The 19,738-nt window shown below is 40.5% G+C and overlaps 1 pseudogene; it reads right to left on the reverse strand.

Moving 5' to 3' along the window:
* Positions 1–19,738, reverse strand: part of LOC135518667 (receptor-type tyrosine-protein phosphatase mu-like) — a 184,536-nt pseudogene that overhangs the window by 146,617 nt on the left and 18,181 nt on the right.

Consider the following 19,738-nt stretch of genomic DNA (forward strand, 5'->3'; position numbering starts at 1 on the left):
CTGAGTAATATTAAGAAAAGCTATAGATGGAAGGAAAACTATTAGGCAACAACAAATTCAATCCCTTTTAGACAATTTCCTGGACAAAACGTTTCACTGTAATAGTGAAGGTGTACATTTTGCAATAGTAAACCTGAACAGTGTATTTCACCTCTCAGCTTCAAATCCATAAATGTCAAGCAGACAACCTAAGAAAATTAACAACAATGGCAAATGGTTAAACTAAGAATTCAAAAACCTAAGAAAGAAATTGAGAAACCTGTTCAACCAAAAACATAGAGACCCGGAAAACCTGAGTCTACGCCTTCACTATGGTGAATCACTAAAACAATACAGAAATACACTACGGAAAAAGTAGGAACAGAACGTCAGAAATCAGTTCAACGTCATTGAAGAATCCATAGACTCTAACCACTTCTGGGAAAATTGGAAAACACTAAACAAACAACAACACGAAGAATTATCTATGTGTGGATAAACCACTTATCCAATCTTTTGCAAAAACATATACAAGATCAAATACAAATATTCAAATCAATTATTAAAAACTATCAGAACCTACTTGATTATCAAATTACATTGAATGAACTACAGGACAAAATAGAAACCCTCCAACCCCAAAAGGCCTGTGGTGTTGATGGTATTGCAAATGAAATGGTGAAATATACAGACCACAAATTCCAATTGGCTATACTTCAACTCTTTAACAGCATCCTCAGCTCTGGCTTCTTCCCCAATATATGGAAGCAAGGACTGATCCCCCCAATCCACAAAACTGGAGACAAATGTGTCCTCAATAACTATCGTTGGATTTGCATCAACAGCAACCTTGGGAAAATCATCTGCATTATCATTAACAGCAGACTCGTACATTTCCTCCAAGAAAACAATGTTAAATTGGCTTTTTGCCAAATTACCGCACGACAGACCACATTTTAACCCTGCACACCCTAATTGACAAACAAACCAAAACAAAGTCAAAATCTTCTCATGCTTTGTTGATTTCAAAAAAGCTTTTGGCATGAGGGTCTGCTATACAAACTGATGGTGATGGGGGAAAAACATACCACACTATAAAATCCATTTACACAAACAACAAGTGTGAAGTTAAAAATGACAAAAGACACACACATTTCTTTCCACAGAGCCGTGGGGTGAGACAGGGATAGAACACGAGCCCCTCCCTCTTCAACATGTATATCAATGAATTGGTGAGGGCACAAGAACAGTCTGCAGCACCCGGCCTCACCCTACTAGAATCTGAAGTCAAATGTCTACTGTTTGCTGATCATCTGGTGCTTCTGTCACCAACCAAGGAGGGCTAACAGCAGCACCTAGATATTCTGCACAGATTCTGTCAGACCTGGGCCCCGACAGACCTGGGCCCTGACAGACCTGGGCCCTGACAGACCTGGGCTATGACAGACCAGGGCCCTGACAGACCTGGGCCCTTACAGACCTGGGCTATGACAGGCCAGGGCCCTGACAGGCCTGAGTTATGACAGGCCTGGGCCCTGACAGACCTGGGCCCTGACAGACCCTGGCCCTGACAGACTTGGGCCATGACAGACCTGGGCCCTGACAGACCTGGAACCTGACAGACCAGGGCCCTGACAGACCTGGGCCCTGACAGACCTGGGCCCTGACAGACCCTGGCCCTGACAGACTTGGGCCCTGACAGACCTGGAACCTGACAGACCTGGGCCCTGACAGACCTGGGCCCTGACAGACCTGGGCCCTGACAGTAAATCTCAGTCAGACAACAATGCATTTGGAAAGTGGTAAGATCCCTTGACATATTAAAACCCTCATCAATCTACACACAATACCCCATAATGGTGAACCAAAAACAGGTTTTTAGTATTCAGCCCCTGTACTGTGTTGAAGCACCTTTGGCAGCATTTACAGCCTTGAGTGTTCTTGGGTATGACGCTACAAGCTTGGCACACCTGTATTTGGGGAGTTTCTCCCATCCAGCTCTGTCAGGTTGGATGGGGAGCGGTACTGCACAGCTATTTTCAGGTCTCTCCAGAGATGTTCGATTGGGTTCAAGTCCGGGCTCTGGCTGGGCCATTCAAGGACATTCAGAGACTTGTCCCGAAGCCACTCCTGCGTTGTCTTGACTGTGTGGTTAGGGTCATTGTCCTGTTGGAAGGTGAACCTTGGCCCCAGTCTGAGGTACTGATTGTTTCTTCCATTTAAAAATGATAAGGATATAAAAGGTATTTCAGTTTTTAATTTGTAATAACTTAGCAACAATATATTTAACTGTTTTCGCTTTGTCATCATGGGGTATTGTGTGTAGATTGATGAGCAACATTATTTTTATTTCATCCATTTTAGAATAAGATGTAATGTAACAAAGTGTGGAAAAAGTCAAGGGGTCTGAATACTTTCTGAATGCACTACATGGAGGGGTTTATGTTCCATGATGGACATATAGTCTACATGGAGGGGTTTATGTTCCATGATGGACATATAGTCTACATGGAGACATATAGTCTACATGGAGTTCCATGGGTTTATGTCTACATGGTTTATGTTCCCTGATGGACATATAGTCTACATGGTTTATGTTCCATGATGGACATATAGTCTACATGGTTTATGTTCCCTGATGGACATATAGTCTACACATGGATGGACATATAGGTTTATGTTCCCTGATGGACATATAGTCTACACGGAGGGGTTTATGTTCCCTGATGGACATATAGTCTACATGGTTTATGTTCCCTGATGGACATATAGTCTACATGGTTTATGTTCCCTGATGGACATATAGTCTACATGGTTTATGTTCCATGATGGACATATAGTCTACATGGTTTATGTTCCCTGATGGACATATAGTCTACATGGTTTATGTTCCCTGATGGACATATAGTCTACATGGAGGGGTTTATGTTCCATGATGGACATATAGTCTACATGGAGGGGTTTATGTTCCATGATGGACATATAGTCTACATGGTTTATGTTCCCTGATGGACATATAGTCTACATGGAGGGGTTTATGTTCCCTGATGGACATATAGTCTACATGGTTTATGTTCCCTGATGGACATATAGTCTACATGGTTTATGTTCCCTGATGGACATATAGTCAACATGGTTTATGTTCCCTGATGGACATATAGTCTACATCGAGGGGTTTATGTTCCCTGATGGACATATAGTCTACATGGTTTATGTTTCCTGATAGACATATAGTCTACATGGTTTATGTTCCCTGATGGACATATCGTCTACATGGTTTATGTTCCATGATGGACATATAGTCTACATGGAGGGGTTTATGTTCACTGATGGACATATAGTCTACATGGAGGGGTTTATGTTTCCTGATGGACATATAGTCTACATGGTTTATGTTCCCTGATGGACATATAGTCTACATGGTTTATGTTCCATGATGGACATATAGTCTACATGGAGGGGTTTATGTTCCTGATGGACATATAGTCTACATGGGTTTATGTTCCTGATGGACATATAGTCTACATGGTTTATGTTCCCTGATGGACATATAGTCTACATGGTTTATGTTCCTGATGGACATATAGTCTACATGGTTTATGTTCCCTGATGGACATTTAGTCTACATGGTTTATGTTCCATGATGGACATATAGTCTACATGGTTTATGTTCACTGATGGACATATAGTCTACATGGTTTATGTTCCCTGATGGACATATAGTCTACATGGTTTATGTTCCCTGATGGACATATAGTCTACATGGAGGGGTTTATGTTCCCTGATGGACATATAGTCTACATGGTTTATGTTCCCTGATGGACATATAGTCTACATGGTTTATGTTCCATGATGGACATATAGTCTACATGGTTTATGTTCCCTGATGGACATTTAGTCTACATGGTTTATGTTCCCTGATGGACATATAGTCTACATGGTTTATGTTCCCTGATGGACATATAGTCTACATGGTTTATGTTCCCTGATGGACATATAGTCTACATGGTTTATGTTCCATGATGGACATATAGTCTACATGGTTTATGTTCCCTGATGGACATATAGTCTACATGGTTTATGTTCCCTGATGGACATATAGTCTACATGGTTTATGTTCCCTGATGGACATATAGTCTACATGGTTTATGTTCCCTGATGGACATATAGTCTACATGGTTTATGTTCCCTGATGGACATATAGTCTACATGGTTTATGTTCCCTGATGGACATATAGTCTACATGGTTTATGTTCCCTGATGGACATATAGTCTACATGGTTTATGTTCCCTGATGGACATATAGTCTACATGGTTTATGTTCCCTGATGGACATATAGTCTACATGGAGGGGTTTATGTTCCATGATGGACATATAGTCTACATGGAGGGGTTTATGTTCCCTGATGGACATATAGTCTACATGGTTTATGTTCCCTGATGGACATATAGTCTACATGGTTTATGTTCCCTGATGGACATATAGTCTACATGGTTTATGTTCCCTGATGGACATTTAGTCTACATGGTTTATGTTCCCTGATGGACATATAGTCTACATGGAGGGGTTTATGTTCCCTGATGGACATTTAGTCTACATGGTTTATGTTCCATGATGGACATATAGTCTACATGGTTTATGTTCCATGATGGACATATAGTCTACATGGTTTATGTTCCCTGATGGACATATAGTCTACATGGTTTATGTTCCATGATGGACATATAGTCTACATGGTTTATGTTCCCTGATGGACATATAGTCTACATGGTTTATGTTCCCTGATGGACATATAGTCTACATGGTTTATGTTCCATGATGGACATATAGTCTACATGGTTTATGTTCCCTGATGGACATATAGTCTACATGGTTTATGTTCCCTGATGGACATATAGTCTACATGGAGGGGTTTATGTTCCCTGATGGACATATAGTCTACATGGTTTATGTTCCCTGATGGACATATAGTCTACATGGAGGGGTTTATGTTCCATGATGGACATATAGTCTACATGGTTTATGTTCCCTGATGGACATATAGTCTACATGGTTTATGTTCCCTGATGGACATATAGTCTACATGGTTTATGTTCCCTGATGGACATATAGTCTACATGGTTTATGTTCCATGATGGACATATAGTCTACATGGAGGGGTTTATGTTCCATGATGGACATATAGTCTACATGGTTTATGTTCCCTGATGGACATATAGTCTACATGGTTTATGTTCCCTGATGGACATATAGTCTACATGGAGGGGTTTATGTTCCCTGATGGACATATAGTCTACATGGTTTATGTTCCCTGATGGACATATAGTCTACATGGTTTATGTTCACTGATGGACATATAGTCTACATGGTTTATGTTCCCTGATGGACATATGGTCTACATGGGGGGGTTTATGTTCCCTGATGGACATATAGTCTACACGAAGGGGTTTATGTTCCATGATGGACATATAGTCTACATGGTTTATGTTCCATGATGGACATATAGTCTACATGGTTTATGTTCCCTGTTGGACATATAGTCTACATGTTTATGTTCCCTGATGGACATATAGTCTACATGGAGGGGTTTATGTTCCATGATGGACATATAGTCTACATGGTTTATGTTCCCTGATGGACATATAGTCTACATGGTTTATGTTCCCTGATGGACATATAGTCTAGATGGAGGGGTTTTACACACATCTAAGATAATAACAGGAGATGGATAAAATAATGTAATTGCTTATAACGATAAAAAGGGGATGTCTGCTCACTGTTTTGCTGCTGCCAAACTTGATATTTCAATAAAGCTTTGGTGATTAAGATTTATTTCAAAGCGGTCTAACGAGCCAAACCCTTTATCGATAGTCTAGACTACTTGGCAAATGCATTGGGCCGGACAAAAAAACAGCCTTCATTGAGAGGAGGGGAGGCTGTGCTTGGTTTGTAATCAAATGAAATGTGGATATATATTTCTCTGTTTCAATGTTTACAGGCAGAAAAAGCAGCACATCTCTCCTGGTTCCATGTGCATTATGGGCAATGTGCGTCAGGGCCAGATAGGCTGCTCTTCCGTTGTCAAAATCCCTGCCATAACCAACCATGTTGCAACTAAAACCAGATTTTGGTTGATATTCCCATCTCTCCCAACTCAGATATTCCCACCTCTCCCAACTCAGATATTCCCATCTCTCCCCCCTCAGATATTCCCATCTCTCCCCCTTGAGATATTCCCACCTCAGATATTCCCAACTCTCCCATCTCAGATATTCCCAACTCTCCCACCTCAGATATTCCCAACTCTCCCACCTCAGATATTCCCACCTCAGATATTCCCAACTCTCCCACCTCAGATATTCCCAACTCTCCCACCTCAGATATTCCCAACTCTCCCACCTCAGATATTCCCACCTCAGATATTCACACCTCAGATATTCACACCTCTCCCCCCTTAGATAATCCCACCTCTCCCACCTCAGATATTCCCACCTCAGATATTCCCACCTCTCCCATCTCAGATATTCCCAGCTCTCCCCCTCAGATATTCCCACCTCAGATATTCCCACCTCAGCTATTCTCATCTCTCCCACCTCAGATATTCCCACCACTCCCATCTCAGATATTCCCATCTCTCCCACCTCAGATATTCCCAACTCTCCCCCCTCAGATATTCCCTCCTCAGATATTCCCATCTCTCTCACCTCAGATATTCACACCTCAGATATTCCCATCTCTCCCACCTCAGATATTCCCACCTCTCCCCCCTCAGATATTCCCACCTCAGATATTCCCACCTCTCCCCCCTTAGATAATCCCACCTCTCCCACCTCAGATATTCCCACCTCAGATATTCCCACCTCAGATATTCCCACCTCAGATATTCCCACCTCAGATATTCCCACCTCAGATATTCCCACCCAGATATTCCCACCTCAGATATTCCCATCTCTCCCCCATCAGATATTCCCACCCCTCCCAGCTCAGATATTCCCACCCCTCCCACCTCAGATATTCCCACCTCAGATATTCCCACCCCTCCCACCTCAGATATTCCCCCATCAGATATTCACACCCCTCCCAGCTCAGATATTCCCACCCCTCCCCCCATATATTCCCACCTCAGATATTCCCACCTCAGATATTCCCACCTCAGATATTCCCACCTCAGATATTCCCACCCCTCCCACCTCAGATATTCCCACCTCAGATATTCCCACCCCTCCCACCTCAGATATTCCCACCTCAGATATTCCCACCCAGATATTCCCAACCCTCCCACCTCAGATATTCCCGCCTCAGATATTCCCACCTCAGATATTCCCACCTCTCCCACCTCATATATTCCCATCTCTCCCCCATCAGATATTCCCACCCCTCCCACCTCAGATATTCCCATCTCAGATATTCCCACCTCAGATATTCCCACCTCGGCACCAGTTTCCTCATATAAAACAGGTCATTTACCAATCCTGGCACTAGGGTTTGAAAATAGAAGAGTGCCAGCTCTAACAGGTCAAAAATGCAAACTTGACAATTGTTCTGGCTTAACAGCAACAAAAACAATAGAGGTTGAGGCCGTTATACAATGACTGACAGCCCTCGATCCGGATGCACTGGATTAAACCTATCCATCAACACAAAGTTGCCTGACGAAAAAAAAAACAACCTGGCTAGTAAATTCAATTGAAATTGCAGGCAGGCAGAGGAGAACACTGAAGTGAAGAAATATAGACGGCCATTAGCTGACTAGGGCTGAAGGAAAGAGAAGGGAGCGTTGGATTTAGTTTCACGCTCAGTCCCATAAATTCATATCAGACTGCAGGAAGCTGAGAGTAGAGGGTGATATGGGAGAGGTTACAGTATGTGTGTGTGTGTGTGTGGGTGGGTGTGTGTGTGTGTGTGTGTGGGTTGGTGGGTGTGTGTGTGTGTGTGGGTTGGTGTGTGTGTGTGTGTGGGTGGGTGTGTGTGTGTGTGGGGGTTGTGGGTGTGTGTGTGTGTGTGTGGGTTGGTGTGTGTGTGTGTGTGTGTGTGTGTGTGCGTGCGTGCGTGTGGGTGTAGGTGTGTGTGTGGGTGTAGGTGTGTGTGTGGGTGTAGGTGTGTGTGTGGGTGTAGCTGTGTGTGTGGGTGTAGCTGTGTTGGTGTGTGGGTGTAGGTGTGGGTGTGTGGGTGTAGGTGTGGGTGTGGGTGTGTGTGTAGGTGTGTGTGTGTGGGTGGGTGGGTGATATGGTTGAGGTTACAGTTAAACCACTCTAGACTGACTCCCTTTGTACTTTTTTAGGGTGGAATAGGTCTCTCTCCTTTAGGGTGGAATGGGTCTGTCTCCTTTAAGGTGGAATGGGTCTGTCTCCTTTAAGGTGGAATGGGTCTGATTCTATTAAAGTTGAATGGGTCTGATTCTATTAAAGTTTAATGGGTCTGCCTCCTTTAAAGTTGAATGGGTCTGTCTCCTTTAAAGTTGAATGGGTCTGTCTCCTTTAAAGTGGAAATGGTCTGGCTCCTTTAAGGTGGAATGTGTCTGTCTCCTTTAGGGTGGAATGGGTATATCTCCTTTAAGGTGGAATGGGTCTTTCTCCTTTAGGGTGGAATGGGTATATCTCCTTTAAGGTGGAATGGGTCTGTCTCCTTTAGGGTGGAATGGGTATATCTCCTTTAAGGTGGAATGGGTCTGTCTCCTTTAAGGTGGAATGGGTATATCTCCTTTAAGGTGGAATGGGTCTGTCTCCTTTAGGGTGGAATGGGTCTGTCTCCTTTAAGGTGGAATGGGTCTCTCTCCTTTAAGGTGGAATGTGTCTCTCTCCTTTAAGGTGTAATGGGTCTCTCTCCTTTAAGGTGTAATGGGTCTGCCTCCTTTAAGGTGGAATGGGTCTGATTCCTTTAAGGTGGAATGGGTCTGATTCTATTAAAGTTGAATGGGTCTGATTCTATTAAAGTTGAATGGGTCTGCCTCCATTAAAGTTGAATGGGTCTGCCTCCATTAAAGTTGAATGGGTCTGTCTCCTTTAAGGTGGAATGGGTATATCTCCTTTAAGGTGGAATGGGTCTGTCTCCTTTAAGGTGGAATGGGTATATCTCCTTTAAGGTGGAATGGGTCTGCCTCCTTTAGGGTGGAATGGGTATATCTCCTTTAAGGTGGAATGTGTCTCTCTCCTTTAAGGTGGAATGTGTCTCTCTCCTTTAAGGTGTAATGGGTCTCTCTCCTTTAAGGTGTAATGGGTCTGCCTCCTTTAAGGTGGAATGGGTCTGATTCCTTTAAGGTGGAATGGGTCTGATTCTATTAAAGTTGAATGGGTCTGATTCTATTAAAGTTGAATGGGTCTGCCTCCATTAAAGTTGAATGGGTCTGCCTCCATTAAAGTTGAATGGGTCTGTCTCCTTTAAAGTTGAAAGGGTCTGATCTCCTTTAAAGTTGAAAGGGTCTGTCTCCTTTAAGGTGGAAATGGTCTGGCTCCTTTAAAGTTGAATGGGTCTGCGTCCTTTAAGGTGGAATGGGTCTATCTCCTTTAGGGTGGAATGGGTATATCTCCTTTAAGGTGGAATGGGTCTCTCTCCTTTAGGGTGGAATGTGTCTCTCTCCTTTAAGGTGGAATGTGTCTCTCTCCTTTAAGGTGGAATGTGTCTCTCTCCTTTAAGGTGGAATGTGTCTCTCTCCTTTAAGGTGGAATGTGTCTCTCTCCTTTAAGGTGGAATGGGTATATCTCCTTTAAGGTGGAATGGGTCTGTCTCCTTTAAGGTGGAATGGGTCTGTCTCCTTTAAGGTGGAATGGGTCTGTCTCCTTTAAGGTGGAATGGGTCTGTCTCCTTTAAGGTGGAATGAGTCTGTCTCCTTTAAGGTGGAATGGGTCTCTCTCTTTTAAGGTGGAATGGGTCTGATTCTATTAAGGTGGAATGGGTCTGATTCTATTAAGGTGGAATGGGTCTGATTCTATTAAGGTGGATTGATCTGATTCTATTAAGGTGGAATGGGTCTGATTCTATTAAGGTGGAATGGGTCTGATTCTATTAAGGTGGAATGGGTCTGATTCTATTAAAGGTGGAATGGGTCTGACTCTATTAAGGTGGAATGGGTCTGTCTCCTTTAAGGTGGATTGGGTCTGCCTCCTTTAAGGTAGGTGGAATGTGTCTGTCTCCTTTAAAGTGAAATGGGTTTGTCTGCTCCACTGGGACAATAGCAGGACTTTATAGAGAACACATTCCAGTCCACTTCTGAATCATTTCATTGTTGTGTTTTTGTGCGTTTATTCATGGTCATGCAGAGGGTTCTGGGAATGTTGGGGCTATTACAGTTATTCTATAGTAGTTTCATTTTACAATCCACCACAAAGCACTGGAAGAATGTAATTTAAAAGGTTTGGAGGAGAGTGCCTGAGGTCTACAGTTCTTACGTTTTATGGTCAGCTCTCCATAGTTGGACACTCCAACCCCGTTGTCAGAGTGGACGATACATCGGTAGCGTCCTGAGTCCCCCTTAGTGGTGTTCTCCACGTCGAAGGTCCCGATGAAGCGTCTGTTGTTCCACGGCTTAGTGGACTTCATAGGGGCCTCGCGTCCACCAATACCCTGTTAGAACACAGTCAGGGGTCAGAGGTCAAAACAGGGGAAGGGGTTAGGCAAAAAATAAAAAAAAATAAAAATGCTTCAATGAATTAGCTTGACCTTGAGCGTGTCAGTAGGTGTTGGGACAAAAGTGTGTTTGTTTTGTACTCACATGAGTGTGTGTCATCACCCCCCCCCCAAGCTGTCACCCCTACACAGCACCACCGTAGGCAGATGGGGGACATTTGTTCATTACAAATATTTCTTCATTAGCATTATCAGGGGTCTTGAGGTAATGTTTGTTTGTGTTGCTGTTTGTTAAAGCAATGGAATATCTGGCGACAAGATGTCTACCACACACACACACACACACCCTCTGCATTCTGTTGACAGTACAGTGGAAGGTTAGGGTTCGGGATCAGGGAAATGTGTTCTAGTTACCAGTAACCAGAGGTTGAAGTTGTCCCTCTGTCGTCCATTAAAAGTACAGTGGATTGTTAGGTTTAGGGGTCAGGGGTCAGGTGTTGTTGTTACCTGTAACCAGAGGTTGAAGTTGTCTCTCTGTCGTCCGTTGACAGTACAGTGGATTGTTAGGTTTAGGGGTCAGGGGTCAGGGGTCAGGATAAGATGTTGTTGTTACCTGTAACCAGAGGTTGAAGTTGTCCCTCTGTCGTCCGTTAAAAGTACAGTGGATTGTTAGGTTTAGGGGTCAGGGGTCAGGATAAGGTGTTGTTGTTACCAGTAACCAGAGGTTGAAGTTGTCCCTCTGTCGTCCGTTGACAGTACAGTGGATTGTTAGGTTTAGGGGTCAGGGGTCAGGATAAGGTGTTGTTGTTACCTGTAACCAGAGGTTGAAGTTGTCTCTCTGTCGTCCGTTGACAGTACAGTGGAAGGCGGCCGTCTGTCCAGCGTTCACCTCTACACCCTTTATGGTCAGGAAGTGAGGGGTGTTCACTATAAACACACAAAAACAACACAATTGTATATATATATATATATATATACAGAATATACAGTAATATATATACACAGTTGAAGCCGGAATGTTTGCATACACCTTAGCCAAATAGATTTAAACTCAGTTTTCACATTCCCTGACATTTAATCCTAGTAAACATTCCCTGTCTTAGGTCAGTTGGGATCACCACCTTATTTTAAGAATGTGAAATGTCAAAATAGTAGAGAGAATTATTTATTTCAGCTTTTATTTCATTCATCACATTCCAGTATTTTGTAGCATTGCCTTTAAATGGTTTAACTTGGGTCAAACGTTTCAAGGTAGCCTTCCACAAGCTTCCCACAATAAGTTGAGTGAATATTGGCCCATTCCTCCTGACAGAGCTGGTATAACTGAGTCAGGTTTGTAGGCCTCCTTGCTCGCACACACTTTTTCAGTTTTGCCCACAAATTTTCTATAGGATTGAGGTTAGGGCATTGTGATGGCCACTCCAATACCTTGACTTTGCTGTCCATTTGCCAATTTACCACAACTTTGGAAGTATGCTTATTGTCCATTTGGAAGACACATTTGCGACCAAGCTTTAACTTCCTCACGGATGTCTTGAGATGTTGCTTCAATATATCCACATAATTTTCTTTCCTCATGATGCCATCTATTTAGTGAAGTGCACCAGTCCCTCCTGCAGCAAAGTAACCCCACAACATGATGCTGCCACCCCCTTGCTTCACGGTTGGGATGGTGTCTTCGGCTTGTAAGCCTCCGCCTTTTTCCTCCAAACATAACAAAGGTCATTATGGCCAAACAATTCTGTGTTTGTTTCATCAGACCAGAGGACATTTCTACAAAAAGTATTATCTTTGTCCACATGTGCAGTTGCAAACTGTAGTCTGTTTTTTTTATGGCGGTTTTGGAGCAGTGGCTTCTTCCTTGCTGAGCAGCCTTTCAGGTTATGTTAATATAGGACTTGATTTACTGTGGTTATAGATACTTTTGTACCTGTTTCCTCCAGCATCATCACAAGGTCCTTTGCTGTTGTTCTGGGATTGATTTGCACTTTTTGCACCAAAGTACGTTCATCTCTGGGAGACAGAACGCGTCTCCTTCCTGAGCGGTATGACGGCTGCGTGGTCCCATGGTGTTTATACTTGCGCACTATTGTTTGTACAGATGAACTTGGTACCTTCAGGCGTTTGAAAACTGCTCCCAAGGATGAACCAGACTTGTGGAGGTCTACAATTATTTTTCTGAAGTCTTGGCTGATTTATTTAGATTTTCCCATGATGTCAAGCAAAGAGGCACTGAGTTTGAAGGTAGGCCTTGAAATACATCCACAGGTACACCTCCAATTGACTCAAATGATGTCAATTAGCCTATCAGAAGCTTCTAAAGCCATGACATCATTTTCTGGAAATGTCCAAGCTGTTTAAAGGCAGTCAACTTAGTGTATGTAAACTTCTGACCCACTGGAATTGTGATACAGTGAATTAAAAGTTAAATAATCTGTCTGTAAACAACTGTTGTAAAAATGACTTGTGTCATGCACAAAGTAGATGTCCTAACCGACTTGCCAAAACTATAGTGTGTTAACAAGACATTTGGGGAGTGCTTGAAAAATGAGTTTTAATGACTCCAACCTAAGTGTATTTAAGCATCCTACTTCATATATGAATATACAGTAATATATATGTATATATATATTAGCATACAGTAATAGATATATATATGAATATACAGTAATAGATACATAACCCTAAACCTCTATGCCCTTTAAAGTCAGGACTAAATGGGGTTCACTACAACAAACACAGAAACTCCCTTGATAAAGATGAAAATAAATAACTGTATGAAAATATATCATTAAAGTACTTTGGATGCTTACAATTTTGGGCAAATTCTATAATTTTATATTAATACAAGATAAGCTCAGATAAATATATTTTGTTTAAAAAAAAATAACAAGTCAGTTTCCATTGCCTTTCATTACCTCACCTTGAGAGGATAATGAGCCTTTTTCTGAAATGTTTTATGAGATTGGAGAACACCTTGGGACATTTCCTCCATACAGAATCTTTCCAGATCCTTGATATTCTTTGTCTGCACTTGTGGACCTCTTCAATTCAAAAAACACAGTTTTTCAATGGGGTTCAAGTCCAGAGACTGATGATGTAAAATGTAGATTGTTTGACCAAAGCACCGGTTCGATTCCAAGTCCCAATGTCGTTAAGCTAGTAGGTTCTATCAGCAAAAATATTATTCTGAGATACTGTAATTGGCATTTCATTTCTGAAACCCTCATTCAGACACCTTGCCCTTTTCCCACATTTTGTTCCAAGCTTTATTTTAAAATTGATTAAATTATTTTTTCCTCCTCATCAATCTACACACAATACCACATACTGAAATATCAAATCTACATAAGTATTGAAGTATAAGTATTCAGAATTGAAAATATTTGATCAATTTTAGAATGAGGTACTGTACGGACCGAAAATGTGGTCTGAATACTTTCTGAATACACTGAATATGTTAGGATCAATGTTACAGGCTTGAAACAGTGTTGATTGATTAAGATATACCCTTCATAGACTTAATGTGAGTACAGTACTCTTCGGGTTCTCAGTGGGAACACACAGGCCATCTAAATCATTGATTTTCATTGTTTTGTTGACAACAACCTTTAAGTAATAGAGTCTTATGTTCTCTGGATACTATATATGTCATGCTGGGTTCATAGGAGCATGATCTTCATAAAGGCCTACATAGGACTAACAACCGACTAACAACAAACAACAGACTAACAAGAAACTAAACAACAGACTAACAACCGACTAACAACAAACAACAGACTAACAACAAACTAAACAACAGACGACCAACAGACTAACAACAAACAACAGACTAACAACAAACAACAGACTAACAACAGACTAACAACAGGCCGACAACAGACTAAACAACAGACTAACAACAGACTAACAACAAACAACAGACTAACAACAGACTAACAACCAACTAACAACAAACAACAGACCAACAACAGACTAAACAACAGACTAACAACAGGCCGACAACAGACTAAACAACAGACTAAACAATAGTCTAACAACAGACTAGCAACAGACCAACAGCAGACTAAACATCAGACTAAACAAGTCTAACAACAGACTAAACAACAGACTAAACAACAGACTAACAACTGACTAACAACCGACTAACAACAAACAACAGACCAACAACAGACTAAACAACAGACTAACAACAGACTAACAACAGACTAACAACAGATTAAACAACAGACTAACAACAGACTAACAACAGACTAAACAACAGACTAAACAACAGACTAAACAACAGACTAACAACATACTAACAACAGACTAACAACAGACTAAACAACAAACAACAGACCAACAACAGACTAAACAACAGACTAACAACAGACTAAACAACAGACTAAACAACAGACTAAACAACAGACTAACAACAGACCAACAACAGACTAACAACAGACTAAACAACAGACTAACAACAGACTAAACAACAGACTAAACAACAGACTAAACAACAGACTAACAACAGACTAACAACAGACTAAACAACAGACTAACAACAGACTAAACAACAGACTAAACAACAGACTAACAACAGACTAAACAACAGACTAACAACAGACTAAACAACAGACTAACAACAGACTAAACAACAGACTAAACAACAGACTAAACAACAGACTAAACAACAGACTAACAACAGACTAAACAACAGACTAAACAACAGACTAAACAACAGACTAACAACAGACTAAACAACAGACTAAACAACAGACTAACAACAGACTAACAACAGACTAAACAACAGACTAACAACAGACTAACAACAGACTAAACAACAGACTAACAACAGACTAAACAACAGACTAACAACAGACTAACAACAGACTAACAACAGACTAAACAACAGACTAAACAACAGACTAAACAACAGACTAACAACAGACTAAACAACAGACTAAACAACAGACTAACAACAGACTAACAACAGACTAACAACAGACTAACAACAGACTAACAACAGACTAAACAACAGACTAAACAACAGACTAACAACAGACTAACAACAGACTAAACAACAGACTAAACAACAGACTAAACAACAGACTAACAACAGACTAAACAACAGACTAAACAACAGACTAACAACAGACTAACAACAGACTAAACAACAGACTAAACAACAGACTAACAACAGACTAAACAACAGACTAAACAACAGACTAAACAACAGACTAAACAACAGACTAAACAACAGACTAACAGCAGACTAACAACAGACTAACAACAGACTAACAACAGACTAAACAACAGACTAACAACAGACTAACAACAGACTAACAACAGACTAAACAACAGACTAAACAACAGACTAAACAACAGACTAACAACATACTAACAACAGACTAACAACAGACTAAACAACAGACTAAACAACAGACTAAACAACAGACTAACAACAGACTAACAACAGACTAACAACAGACTAACAACAGACTAACAACAGACTAACAACAGACTAAACAACAGACTAACAACAGACTAACAACAGACCAACAACAGACTAACAACAGACTAACAACAGACTAACAACAGACTAAACAACAGACTAAGAACATCATTTTATTAACAACAGACTAACAACAGACTAACAACAGACTAACAACAGACCAACAACAGACTAACAACAGACTAACAACAGACTAACAACAGACTAAACAACAGACTATAGAACATCATTTTATTAATTGGGACAGAGTCTACAACAGACTAACAACAGACTAACAACAGACTAACAACAGACTAACAACAGACTAACAACAGACTAAACAACAGACTAACAACAGACTAACAACAGACTAACATGGACAGACTAACAACAGACTAATAACTGACTAACAACAGACCGACAGGCTAACAACAGACTAACAACTGACAAACAACAGACTAATAACTGACTAACAACAGACTAACATGGACCTATTTGCACTCAACATACAAACCAGTAGTAAAGCATTCCTAACAGCATTAGCATTCACAGACTACAACATTAATAGGGACAGAGTCTACAACATACTAAAGAACAGACTAAACAACAGACTAACAGCAGACTAACAACAGACTAAACAACAGACTAAACAACAGACTAACAACAGACTAACAGCAGACTAAACAACAGACTAAACAACAGACTAAACAACAGACTAACAGCAGACTAACAACAGACTAACAACAGACTAACAACAGACTAAACAACAGACTAACAACAGACTAACAACATACTAACAACAGACTAAACAACAGACTAAACAACAGACTAAACAACAGACTAAACAACAAACAACAGACCAACAACAGACTAAACAACAGACTAACAACAGACTAAACAACAGACTAAACAACAGACTAACAACATACTAACAACAGACTAACAACAGACTAACAACAGACTAAACAACAGACTACTAAACAACAGACTAAACAACAGACTAACAACAGACTAAACAACAGACTAAACAACAGACTAACAACAGACTAAACAACAGACTAACAACAGACTAAACAACAGACTAAACAACAGACTAACAACAGACTAACAACATACTAACAACAGACTAAACAACAGACTAAACAACAGACTAACAACAGACTAAACAACAGACTAAACAACAGACTAACAACAGACTAACAACAGACTAAACAACAGACTAACAACAGACTAAACAACAGACTAAACAACAGACTAACAACAGACTAACAACAGACTAAACAACAGACTAACAACAGACTAACAACAGACTAAACAACAGACTAAACAACAGACTAACAACAGACTAACAACAGACCAACAACAGACCAACAACAGACTAAACAACAGACTAACAACAGACTAAAGAACAGACTAAAGAACAGACTAAACAACAGACTAACAACAGACTAAACAACAGACTAACAACAGACTAAACAACAGACTAAACAACAGACTAAACAACAGACTAACAACAGACTAAACAACAGACTAAACAACAGACTAACAACAGACTAACAACAGACTAAACAACAGACTATAGAACATCATTTTATTAATTGGGACAGAGTCTACAACAGACTAACAACTGACCAACAACAGACTAACAACAGACTAACAACAGACCAACAACAGACCAACAACAGACTAAAGAACAGACTAAACAACAGACTAAACAACAGACTAACAACAGACTAAACAACAGACTAACAACAGACTAACAACAGACTAACAACAGACTAAAGAACAGACTAAACAACAGACTAAACAACAGACTAAACAACAGACTATAGAACATCATTTTATTAATTGGGACAGAGTCTACAACAGACTAAACAACAGACTAACAACTGACCAACAACAGACCAACAACAGACTAACAACAGACTAACAACAGACTAAACAACAGACTATAGAACATCATTTTATTAATTGGGACAGAGTCTACAACAGACTAATAACTGACTAACAACAGACCGACAGACAAACAACAGACTAACAACTGACAAACAACAGACTAATAACTGACTAACAACAGACCGACAGACTAACAACAGACTAACATGGACCTATTTGCACTACATACAAACCAGTAGTAAAGCATTCCTTTTCGCAGGTGGAGAGTCAGGAGACCAACTGAACATTAAGCATTAGCATTCACTTTCATGATCTGTTGACTACAGCCTTTTATTAATAGGGACAGAGTCTACAACAGACTAAACAACAGACTAAACAACAGACTAACAGCAGACTAACAGCAGACTAACAACAGACTAACAACAGACTAACAACAGACTAAAGAACAGACTAAACAACGGACTAACAACAGACTAACAACAGACTAACAACAGACTAAAGAACAGACTAAACAACGGACTAACAACAGACTAACAACATACTAACAGCAGACTAACAACAGACTAAACAACAGACTAAACAACAGACTAACAGCAGACTAACAACAGACTAACAACGGACTAACAACAGACTAAACAACAGACTAAACAACAGACTAAACAACAGACTAACAACCGACTAACAACAGACAAACTACAGCCTAAACAACAGACTAAACAACAGACTAAACAACAGACTAACAACCGACTAACAACAGACAAACTACAGCCTAAACAACAGACTAAAGAACATCCTTTTATTAATTGGGACAGAGTCTACAACCGACTAACAACAGACTAACAACCGACTAAACAATAGACTAAAGAACATCCTTTTATTAATTGGGACAGAGTCTACAACAGACTAACAACAGACTAAAGAACATCCTTTTATTAATTGGGACAGAGTCTACAACCGACTAAACAACAGACTAACAACAGACTAACAACCGACTAAACAACAGACTAAACAACCGACTAACAACAGACTAACAACAGACTAACAACAGACTAAACAACAGACTAAACAACCGACTAAACAACAGACTAAACAACAGACTAACAACTGACTAACAACAGACGAACTACAGCCTAAACAACAGACTAAACAAAAGACTAAACAACCGACTAAACAACAGACTAACTACAGCCTAAACAACAGACTAACAACTGACTAACAACAGACGAACTACAGCCTAAACAACAGACTAAACAACAGACTAAACAACCGACTAAACAGACTAACAACATACTAACAACATACTAACAACAGACTAAACAACAGACTAACAACCGACTAAACAATAGACTAAAGAACATCCTTTTATTAATTGGGACAGAGTCTACAACCGACTAAACAACAGACTAACAACAGACTAACAACCGACTAAACAACAGACTAAACAACCGACTAACAACAGACTAACAACAGACTAACAACAGACTAAACAACAGACTAAACAACCGACTAAACAACAGACTAAACAACAGACTAACAACTGACTAACAACAGACGAACTACAGCCTAAACAACAGACTAAACAAAAGACTAAACAACCGACTAAACAACAGACTAACTACAGCCTAAACAACAGACTAACAACAGACTAAACAACAGACTAAACAACAGACCAAACAACAGACTAAGCAACAGACTAAACAACAGACTAACTACAGCCTTTTTATGAATTAAGTTCAGAGTCGACAACATTACTTTCTTCTACCTGGCTTTATAATAAGAGAGATGAATGATCCAATCCAAGTAAATCACGAGACCATTTTCATGTG

The sequence above is a fragment of the Oncorhynchus masou genome, chromosome 3 (genome assembly GCF_036934945.1).
Source record: "Oncorhynchus masou masou isolate Uvic2021 chromosome 3, UVic_Omas_1.1, whole genome shotgun sequence".
NCBI classification, from domain to species: Eukaryota; Metazoa; Chordata; class Actinopteri; order Salmoniformes; family Salmonidae; genus Oncorhynchus; species Oncorhynchus masou.